General features: G+C 35.3%; 1 protein-coding gene and 1 non-coding gene across 7 annotated transcripts in view; both read left to right on the top strand.

The window, feature by feature from the left end:
* The window catches only part of TMEM232 (transmembrane protein 232), a 311,652-nt gene that overhangs the window by 29,213 nt on the left and 270,428 nt on the right, over positions 1 to 12,011 (top strand). For 4 of the 6 annotated variants that reach the window (XM_017959759.3, XM_017959760.3, XM_017959754.3 and 1 more), the window contains exon 2: positions 8,966 to 9,210. The exons of 1 other annotated variant lie outside the window; for it this stretch is intronic. The gene's annotated coding sequence lies outside the window, so the exon portion shown is untranslated. The remainder of the gene's footprint in view (positions 1 to 8,965; positions 9,211 to 12,011) is intronic. One more of the 6 variants, XM_017959755.3, reaches the window with a different exon arrangement.
* On the top strand, positions 7,116 to 7,247 carry LOC116275146. The gene has a single exon (XR_004184105.1). It is a non-coding gene; the product is annotated as a small nucleolar RNA SNORA51 (small nucleolar RNA).

Here is a 12,011-nt window from a genome sequence, read left to right as displayed (position 1 = left end):
AATTAGCCGGGCGTGGTGGTGGCCTCCTGTAGTTCCAGCTACTCCCGAGGCTGAGGCAGAAGAATTGCTTGAACCCAGGAGGCGGAGCTTGCAGTGAGGGCACTCCAGCCTGGGTGACAGAGCAAGACTCCATCTCAAAAAAGCAAACAAAAAATAAAACAAAAAACCAACAAAAACAAACAAAAAAACTGAGAATGTGTTCCCAAGTGGGCTACACAAAACACTGTATTTATACATTCTGTTACGTAGGAAATGGAAGAAGGGGAGCACTGAAGTGAAAGTGACATTCTTATAATTTTGATTGATGCTCATTTACATTATATATAAGATAAAGCAAATGTGGTTACTGTATGTACAGTAAAATGTTAATGAGCATGTTGGTTTCTTACAGTCTGGAAAGTGATGACTTATTATATCTTTCCTTTGTGTTTTATCTGATAGACAAAGTTGTAATCAGTAAACGTCGATGAAATGTTTGACAGAATCCAGCCCTGCAGAGGAGAGTTCAGCTTTAGTATATAGGCCTAGTTTTTATTATGCATATGGCCAACCTGAAGCTACTTGGCCCACTTTTAGAATTTTATTTCAAATTTTCTTTTTCTGATAGTTGCAAATAAATAAAAAGTACTGGCACACAACATAAATCCAATATAAGAATTCATGAACAATTACATCTCTTTTGTAGCTCCTTCCTAAACCATTCATCACATTAGTTGTTTGCATCAAAGACAAACAAACGGCTTCCTATGGTGAATAAAGGAGGTTTGAAATACTTAACTAACTATGCCAGAACAGAGTTTTATAATTTCGGTATCAGCTTATTGTGAATTTCCCAAATAAGTAAGTAAATAAGTGATTGATTGGAGAGGAATGAAAATAGTTCCTATTTAAACTTTAATGATGCTTTTTAGTTCATTTTCTTCATTGTCCAAAGCTTGCTTTCTCTTTCTTTCTCTCTTTCTTTCTCTCTTCCCTCCCTCCCTCCCTCCCTCCTTCTTTCTTCTTTCTTTCTTTTCTTATACTTTTAAGTTCTGGGATATATGTGCAGAACATGTAGGTTTGTTACATAGGTATGCATGTGCCATGGTGGTTTGCTGCACCATCAGCCCGTCATCTACATTAGGCATTTCTCCTAATGCTATCCCTCCCCTAGCCCCACGCCCCTAACAGGCCCTAGTGTTTGATGTTCCACTCCCTGTGTCCACGTGTTCTCATTGTTCAACTCCCACTTATGAGTGAGAACATGTGGTGTTTGGTTTTCTGTTCCTATGTTAGTTTGCTGAGAATGATGGTTTCCAGCTTCATCCATGTCCCTTCAAAGGACATGAATTCATCCTTTTTAATGGCTGCATAGTATTTCATGGTGTGCTACATTTTCTTTATCCAGTCTATCATTGATGAGTATTTGGGTTGGTTCCAAGTCTTTGCTATTGTGAATAGTGCTGCAATAAACATATGTGTGCATGTGCATTTATAGTAGGATGATTTATAATCCTCTGAGTATATACCCAGTAATGATATTGCTGGGTCAAATGGTATTTCTGGTTCTAGATCCTTGAGGAATCACCACACTGTCTTCCACAGTGGTTGAACTAATTTACACTTCCACCAACAGTATAAAAGCATTCCTATTTCTCCACATCCTCTCCAGCATCTGTTGTTTCCTGACTTTTTAATCACCATTCTAACAGGTGTCAGATGGTATCTCATTGTGGTTTTGATTTGCATTTCTCTAATGACCAGTGATGATGGCCTCTTTTCATGTTTGTTGACCACATAAATGTCTTCTTTTAAGAACTGTCTGTTCACCTACTTTTTGAAGGGGTTGTTTGTTTCTTGTAAATTTGTTCAAATTCCTTGTAGATTCGGGATATTAGCCCTTTGTCAGATGGACAGATTTCAAAAAGTTTCTCCCATTATGTAGGTTGCCTGTTCACTCTGATGATACTTTCTTTTGCTGTGTAGAAGCTCTTTAGTTTAATTAGATCCCGTTTGTCAATTTTGGCTTTTGTTGCCATTGCTTTTGGTGTTTTAGTCATGAAGTCTTTCCCCTATGTCCTGAATGGTATCGCCTGGGTTTTCTTCTAAGGTTTTTATGGTTTTAGGTTTTACATTTAAGTCTTTAAACCATCTTGAGTTAATTTTTGTATACGGTGTAAGGAAGGGGTCCAGTTTCAGCTTTCTGCATATGGCTAGACAGCTTTCCTAACACCATTTATTAAATAGGGAATCCTTTCCCCATTTCTTTTTTTTTGTCAGATTTGTCAAAGACCAAATGGTTATAGATGTGTGGCCTTATTTCTGAGGCCTCTGTTCTGTTCCATTGGTCTATATATCTGTTTTGGTACCAGTACCATGCTGTTTTGGTTACTGTAGCCTTGTAGTATAGTTTGAAGTTAGGTAGTTTGATGCCTCCAGCTTTGTTCTTTTGCTTAGGATTGTCTTGGCTATATGGGCTCTTTTTTTGGTTCCATATGAAATTTAAAGTAACTTTTTCTAATTCTGTGAAGAAAGTCAATGGTAGCTTGATGGGGATAGCATTAAATCTATTAATTACTTTGAGCAGTATGGCCATTTTCATGGTATTTATTCTTCCTATCTTGTCCAAGGGTTTCTAAAGCACCTGTAAACACTTTAAATGCTTCAGTTTTCAGTATTTTGAATATTACTGTTTTGTATTAATTACAGATTATATTTATACTTACTATTTCTGAAAAAAAGGCAAATTTTTAAATATATTATGATGAAGTTAAAATTTACATAGTAGTTATGAATCAGTTGATTAACATACATATGCGATAAATAGTATTCCTGTACTTTCTGTAAATTGCTACTCCAAGACTCTGTTCTGCTTGACTGCTTGAATATTTGCTCTCAATTGTTATTAGACCTGCCCTTGCCCCAGGGTTTAAAAAGGTCCTGGGTACTGTCTATGGAAGACGAGTCTCAATCATTTTTGGAGATTTATTTGCCAAAGTTAAGGACGCACCTGGGAGACGGGTCTATGCCTTTCTCTGAAAATGATTTTGAAGGGTCCAAATTTAGAAGGGAAAGGGTGGTATATTGAGAAGCATGCAGTTTTCACATAAACAAAAGGGTCAAAGGAAAAATGGGGGTAATCTTCATTTTACATAAGATAACACAGACAGATGGGGTAGGGGAACAACCGGGTATGCATTTGTGTCTGGAAAACTGGGGTGACTGCATTTGTATAAAGCTATCAATTTGCATTGCCATGGTGAAGTTTTAACAGCTCACCAGGAATTTCCTTGTGGGCAAAACATGGAGGAGGCAACTAGCTTTTCATCTTGTAGCGGGCCATCTTATTTAGCAACCAAAAGGTGGAGGCAGGTTTGCGTGACCCAGTTCCCAGCGTGACTTTTCCTTTTGGCTAGATGAGTTTGGGGTCCCAAAATTTAATTTCCTTTCACAGTGCTCATACATCAACAAAGCATTGGAGAGGTACCTCAGGGTATTGGGTCAATTGTCCCATCTATATGGCCTCCTCTGGTTTGACATACCTCTTATGGGCCACAGTTAGACCCAGGAAAGATTTTTATGCCTCTTCTAGGCTGTGGGGTCTAGTCTCCTAAGGCACAAGGCCCAGCCATTTCTTTTGAGTTACTGTCACCTCCTGGGAGTGCCACTCCAACAGAGGACATGTATCTGAATGACTTCTGTTACATTCCAGTCTCAGGAGACATCTCTCTCTCTCTACAATCCCAAGAAATTTGTTTCTCCCTATGTGACACTTACTGTCATCTCTTCCACAAGCTTAGCTTTTTACTTTTGTCTTTTTAAGTCATAGCATAAGGCAGCTTCAGTTTTCTGCCTTGAAGTTCAGGCATGAATGGAAGAAAACCTTCTTCTATCCAACTACGTATGTCTCTATGTATCTATATGGTTTTCCATATATAAATGAAATTCTACATTTATCTTCTGCCAGAACACTTTTGTGAATAAATTAATAACTTAATTGTCAAAACAAAACTATTAAAAATTACACACAAATACACACACACACACGCACACCCTCAGAGTAGAGAAGTACAAACCATGAAGACAGAGGAGTTACTAAACAAAATATGCAAAGCCTTCATACTTAAGAGACATCAATGATATCCCATCACCTATGTGTCTCTACTTCACTTTTACAAACCAATCATTTTTATTTTTTTAACTATTTCCAAAAGGGACATTTTGTTACATTGCCTCACTTTTCCCTTCACACTACTCTGTAAGTTTCCAAATGGTGTTTTCTAATGTAAGTGTGTGGGACCCCAAAATGAATAAGATAATCCATTTTCCAACATATTTTGCACCAAAGGTTTGCCATTAGGATTTATAATATATATGTGTGTGTGTGTATATATATATATATATATATATATGTGAATGTGTGTGTGTGTGTATACACACACATATATATAGAGAGAAGGAAAGACAGAGAGAGAGAGAGAGAGAGAGAGAGAGACAGAGACAGAGAAAGAGAAAATTTAACTTTATAATAGAAACCAAAACTACGTTTTTTCCCCAAAACAATAGATATAAATATAAAGCATATATTCAAACCTTATGCTCCAGGAATCTGGATAGTCCCTATGAGTTTGGATTTTATTTTATTGGCAATAAGGTTGTATTACCGGGTCTGAAATTAAAGGGTCTGAAAGGCTGGTAGAAGAGTGAAATGATTAGGAGATTTATGTTTCTGAATCATGTAAAAGATGAAACTAGAATATCAACCTAAAGGAAAAAATGGAGAGAAAATTAATATAGAGAGTTTATTTGGGTCAGATTTGAGGACTGCAACCCAAGAGACAATTCAAGTTGCCGTGAATATATGCTCCAAGTAGCAGCAGTTACACGTGGGTTTTTAAAGGAAAGAAGAGGCAGTTCCTAAGTTGTTTACCAATAACTTACATTAAAATAACAAACTATTGATTAGCTATACCTGGTTTTTGTGCCACAGATTCCAAGAACATGAAGATAATGGGTGAGGCAGCACTAGTCAGACTGCTCTGAGTTATTTCTCTTTTCTCAGGAGGAAGAAAGGTCAGAAGGAGAATGATAGATAAGCAGTTATTGTATTAATCGAGGATAGAGATAATGGCATCCTGAACGTGAGAGAATGACCAAGGGATGAAAAGCAGACTTGATTAACGGTGCTTCTTTGAAGATGAGGATCAATAATACATAGTGACCAACAGTGGCTCCCCAGTGATTTGATGCCACATGAGCCTGTGAACAACCTGAAGTCAGGGGAGGCCTAACAAGGACCATGAAAGGAAGATTTAGACAGAGGCTGATCTCATGATTGTGAAGCTGCCAAATACACCCTACATTGTTTTTGAAATTTTAGATTCTTTTCTTTTTTCTTTTTGTACATCAGAGAGAAATATGCTTCTATACTGTTTGAGCCTTTTTTATTTCTGTTATATGTCACTAATTCCAATACAGTATTTTCTCTTATAATCTTATTTGTACTGAGGGCAAATTTGCGTGTAGTGAAATGTACAAATGTCCACACAATTCAGTCACAATTCACAGGATGTGGTTTGATGTCAACTGAGTCTGTAGTCATCTGAAGGGTTGATTGGGTTGGACAACCAAAATGGCTCTCTCACATGCCTGGCAGTTTCTGCTTGCTGTTACTTGGGCACTTGGTTAGAACTATAAACCTGATCCTCTAAACATGGCTCTCCATGTGACATTGTCTTCTCATAGCATGGTGGCTGGATTCTGCATGTCCCAAGAGATCCAGGAGCAGATTGTAGGGCCTTTTTAGTAGTTTGGCCTCTAAAGTCCTAGAGTGTCACTTCTGCTACATTCTGTTAGTCAACTAAGTCACTAAATTAAGCCCAGATTCACAAGGATTGGGATTAGACTGTATCTCTTGTTTGGGGGAGTGGAAAGGTCACATTGCACAACAACATATAGTATGGGAGATATTACTGTGGTCATCTTTACAAATTTAATCTGTTTCATTGAGTTTTGATACATACGTACACCCATGTTACCACCACTAATATATACTATATTCATCATGCCACCTTCCATTCAATCCTTACACCTCCCATAGACCATCACCATGTAGTAGTTTTGTCTGTGCCTGAATTTCACATAGATAAAATAATATAGTATGCACACTTTTGTGTTTGGCTTTTTTCACTCAGTGTAATATTTTTGATATTTATGCATGTCGTTGCATGTAGCAGTAATTTGTTCTTTGTTGTTACTGAGAATAAGCCTATTATATAAACGTACCACAAATTGTTCATCCATTTTCCCACTGACAGATGGTTGAGTTGTTTGTAGTTTGGGACTATTGCGAATAACAGTGCTATAGGCATTCTTGTACAAGTCTTTTTATGACAGTGTTTTCATTGCTTTGGGAATGAAATTTCTAGGTCAGGGTGTAGGTATGCAGTTCACTTACAAAGGCACAAATAGATTTCCTACATTGTTATAGCTTATTTTCACTTCCATCAGCAACATATTAGAGTTTCATTGTTCTATATTCCTCAAAATTTGGTATTGTCATTTTTTTTAAATGTTAGACATTCTAGTTAGTGTGAAATAGAAGTTCATTATGCTTTTAATTTGAATTTTTCTGAAAACTAATTATTTTTATCATATTGGCTTTGTTGATTGTTCTCAGATTTTGTTCTGTATATCACCGATATCTGCTCTTAAAATTTCTCTTTACTTCTACTTTTTTGGGGTCTATTTTGTTGTTATTTTTCTCATTTCTAATGTTAGGTAATTAATTTTTAGGTTTCCCTCGATGTTAGATGAATGTTTATGTAACATTTCCTCTGAAGTGCCAATTTCTTGCACGTCATAAGGTTTTATATGCAGTATTTTACTCTCATTTAATTCTAAATATTTTTCAAATTTCATTGTTATTTCTTTTTTTGAGCCATAGGTAACCTAGAATTGTTTTTTTTTTTCTTTCCCAATATATGTAGGGTTGATTTATCCTTTTGTTATAATTTTCTAACTTAACTGTGTTTTGATGTCAGGGAATATAATCTATTCGTGTAGATTACCAACATTTTGCAATTTGTTAAGACATACTTTCTAAGCTAGTATGTGATCAAGTTTTAGAAATTGTTGGCCTCCTGGTGCTTACCACCAACTGTGTGCTTGCATTGACTGTACAGAAAAAAGAGATAGAGTAAACACACCACATATACACCTCAGCCCAGGTCCTGTGCCAGTTCTATATTGTGAATGGGGGGACATAGAAAAAATCAAGAGAGAGATAAATTGTTCTTGTGTGTTTGGGAAAAATGTATATTCTCTAATAAATAAATATAGAATTCTCTATATGTCCATTTGGTCAAGCATAGTAATTATATTGCTTCTATAGCTTTGCTAAATTTTTGTTGTTTGTTGTTGCATACGTATCAGTAGTTATAAAGAATAACTCGAACTCCTATTTACTAATTTATTCTTGCAGAGCTGCACTGACTAACCTCTTTCTCTAACATGTTTAAAATAGCTTTTCATTTTCCAGGGGCTTAGCTCAAGTTTTTTTTTTTTTTTTTTTTTTATTTTAATCTATAGTATCCTGGATTTCAAGTTTCCTTCTTTAGTCCTTCAAAGTTGCTTTTAGAGACAGGAGCCAAAAGTCATCTTTACTGGCACTAAAACCCGTATCACTAACTTTTCTGTATTAATTGTTTATCCAGAAATCTCTTTTTATTTGGATATAATCTATTTTTTGTATGTACAGATTCTTCTGAGATTTTTACGTAAATATTTAAAAAATAAATATAGTGTCTCTTCACGTATTTATATTCTTTTTCTTTTTAATATTATTATTGACTGCAACTGCCTATTACATTTTGAATAGTAGTAATGATACAGATACCTTTGTATTGTTTCTGGCTTTTAAGATAAAATTTCCAAAGATTTATCATTAATTATCATGTTTGTTTTAGTTTTTCCTAGATATATTTAATTAAAATAAGGAGAACTATTCTTAGCCTGCAAATTTTAGAATCATGAATGGAAATTGAATTTAATGGAATTATTCTTTGGCATGTATCAAAATATTCCATACTATTTTGCTTTAAGTACATCAATACACCAGTGTTATGGTCTGTAAAAATAGATTTTACAGTATTAAATCATCCTTGCTCTTCTGAGACTAACCAATCTTCATTATAATGGATTCTTTTTTATTGATATCCCTAGGTATGGTTTTCTTATGCTTTGTTTAGAAATTTTTTGCAGCTAGGTTAATAGGTAATATTTCCCAATAAGTACCCTTTCCTATACTGCCGCAGATTCTATAACCTTGTGTGGCTCAAAATTTCATATATTTTTGTATAGAATATAATAAGATTGTTGAAACTCTAAAAAGGCATAATAATAGTAAAACTACTAAAAGCCTTAGGAAGATATTCTGGAAAGAAAGAATGAGCAAATAAAAATAGATAATGATAAAAATAATTTAAATAATTTTATTAACAACTTTAAAAGCAGTTTTTGTTTAAGTGTGCTGGTTATTCTTTTGATTAATGTAATATTAGATATTGTATGTTTTTGGTTTTTAAACATCTAAGAGAATCACATGTACTATATATATATTACAAGGTCACAACATATATGTGTGTGTGTGTATCTCTTTGTAATTTATAATTTAATGCTGAAAAATTGTTAAATCTATGTAATTGTGAATCAGTACTTTCAATATTTTATTATAAAAGGCCAAGTATGCACAAAGGTTAATAAATCCCCATTTATTTTTAACCTAGATTTTATAGTTACCAATTAAACCCCCACATTTTGATATACTAATTTTGTAATATTTTCATATTTAAAGTATTTATTGCTTAGTGCATTTATATAATTAATTAAAAGGGTATTACACAAAAAACCACCTAATAAGTATGCCTTTCCACTTGGATAGTAAGGTCTCATTAACAAGAAATACCAATATAATCCCTATTTGCAGATGAGATAACTGAGGCACCTGCAGTTTAAGTAATCTGCACAATGAAACAGACATAGTCTGTTCTGGAGCAAGGATTAAAGTAAGCTGCTGATTCCTGCGTTGCACACTTACCCACTATATCACACAGAAGTCTGAGAGGGAGAAAAGCCAAATGTCCTAGGAGTGTAATGATGGATGAAAAAGAAGACATTTAATTCCAGAAGGGATGGTTGACAGGATCAGATACCATGGAGGGATCAGGTAAGGTCAGTACTGAGAAGCTCATAGTGGATTTGTCCACTGGGAGATTCTTGTCAGCCCAAAGCTGAGGTCATAGGAGAAACTGTATTCCAGATATTATATTTTTTTGTACTAGAATAAATTTAAGAGTAAATATCACTTAATATAAAAACCATATCTGATGTAATTACAGCCTAAAACCAAGCCATTTTTTTGGCCACTTCAGATAAATATGCTAGGTAAATCTTTGAAATCTATTTAAATTATCAGAATTTACCCCTGGGAAGTGATAGAGAAAATGTGGCAGCTGCTTTAGACCATCTTCCACAGTGAGACGCTTTGTAAGCCAAGAACATTAGAGCAAGCAGAGAGCTGGGTCCTAGAAATAGTTGGTGTCTAAAATAACTGGGGTTTTTTGGGTTTTGTTTTGTTTTGTTTTTTGTTTTGTTTTGTTTTGTTTTTTTACCTTTTATTTCATTATTTGGGGAAGGTTTTGCTTATTTTAAAAGGAGAGCAATTCAGTCATTCAGATCATTTTTATTCGCTTAACATTTTATTTCCATTTCTATCCACAAATTCAATGAGTACTTTGTGTTTTGGGACTGTAGAAAGTAAAAGGATATTTTAATCTTAATAATAATTTTAATTTACTTAAAGCTAATTTTTACTTTTACATCATGTTTTGCTGATTCAGTACAAATTATGGCTACTTCTTGACAGTGATGTAAAAGTGAAATAATCCAATTTAACAAGTTCATTTTAGTTTCTTTACATTTAATTGTGATTTTCCTGCAAAGTAAAAAAAAAAAAAAAAAAAAAAAAAGTGTCTTAATAGCAGAAGAAGTTAAAATTTTTAGCCTCATTTTATTTTTTATTTCTGTTGTAACATGGTCTGGGGGTTACTAACGACTATGAAATATCATGAAATATGCTACTGTTGGCTCCTTTTTGTCCAATTCACAAGTCAACATGCTGTATGCATATAACTGTCCTGAGAAGGAGTGAAATGTTATGAATTATTTCTGCAGTAGGTTTTAATAGATGGTTCAAGACTCTCTTTTTAGCAAATAGCATTTTAGAAGCTGAATGTTTGAACTCCATTACTGATTAGCATTTTTGACCAAGTTCTATTATTCAACTCCACTTGAACTTGTAACTGTAACTTGTTTTTGCTCATCTATTCTGGTAAATGGTTCTCAACCATTTATATAGTCCACTCTATTTTGAAGTCTCTTTGAGAATTTAGGTCCAACAATGAATAACACAATCCCCCCTTTTTTGGATGAAGATAGATATTTAATCTCTCTCTCACGCTCAACTATTAAACGACTATCATTTACTGACACCCTACAATATGTGAAATATTTTATCTTGCCTAATCCTCAGGCAACTCTGCTTAGATATTATCATTTCTGTTTTATAAATGAGAAACTGATACTTGAACAAGTAAGAAGCGCTTATTGAATAATCAGGGAGGAGGGATCCAGAAGCCAAGTACCTAGCATTCCTGCCCACCTTCCTGCTGCCCTGCTCCTCCCGGAAGCAATTGCCATAGAAGATACAGATGTGGCTGTTAACATTCCTCCCTGGTCTTCAGTTAGTCCTTGGGATGGGACTCCCATCATTGGGAGTCTCACCCCTCGGCCAAATTTCTAGTTTTTTATGGTTATCAATACCGCCTGAGAAATTGTCGTATACAAGTGGTTTTCAACCAGTGAGCCCATGCGGAACTACCTCCCCTGGCTTTTATGAACTGTATGTTTCCTTCCTCCTCAACCTCTCTGCTGAAGCTCTTAGAGAGTCTAGGTTGGTTCTGGGAGAATCCTGGTGTTGGAGTGTCATCGTGTATAGTATGAAACAATCCCCATTTCGCTTTGCCCTTGCCCTTCTCTTTTCCCTCTCTCTTTACCCCTTTTCTTCCTCCTTTCTCTTTGCAGATTCTTCTCTACCCCTACCCATACCCACTTTTCCTCTCTCTTTTAAGGAAAATCAGATTAGATGAGTTAATTTAAAACTTCCTTGGGTGATTTTACTTTCTTTTCCCCTCCTTCCCTAACTCCTGTGGTCTTCTGAACCCCCTTCCTCAAATATGAAACACATGTTAATGTCAGTGCAGTTATTTTAACACAGGTTTTCTGATTCTAATTATTTTCCATTTTTTTCAAAAAAGAAAAAAAAGACATATCTAGCCTGCTCATCCTATGATAAATGTTTAAATTTTAAGGTAGCTTCTTTTTAGAGAAGGTTTTTTGCTTTAGAATATGGTTTTACTCAATAATAGAAAAACGTTTATGTTAGAGTAAGGGACTGTACTTGACAAAGCTAAAGGACAAAATAAAAGAAGACCAAGAAAAAGATGATTCTACTTCCTACATCTCTGCAAACCTTGTATTTTTCATATTTACGTCAAAGCTCTGATTTTGTTATACAATTACTTTAAGCTACTCAGGTTGCATTTTTTTATTTTATTTTATTTTTTTTTGAGACAGAGTCTCACTCTGCTGCCTAGGCTGGAGTGCAGTGGCACAACATCGGCTCACCGCAGCCTCCACCTCCCAGGTTCAAGCAATTCTCGTGCCTCAGCCTCCCGAGTAGCTGGAATTACAGGCACATGCCACCACACCCAGCTAATTTTTTATTTTTAGTGGAGATGGGGTTTCACCATGTTGGCCAGGCTGGCCTTGAACTCCCTACCTCAGATGATCCTCCTGTCTCGGACTCCCAAAGTGCTGGGATTACAGGCGTGAGCCACTGCACCAGGCCTCGGGTTGCATATTAAACTCACCTGGGAAGCTTAAAACAAAATAAGACAAACACGCATTCCTGG

Source organism: Papio anubis, chromosome 5 (genome assembly GCF_008728515.1).
Source record: "Papio anubis isolate 15944 chromosome 5, Panubis1.0, whole genome shotgun sequence".
In the NCBI taxonomy this organism is placed as follows: Eukaryota; Metazoa; Chordata; class Mammalia; order Primates; family Cercopithecidae; genus Papio; species Papio anubis.
The sequence above is the reverse complement of the archived record's forward strand: the minus strand, read 5'-3'. Positions and strand labels throughout refer to the sequence as shown.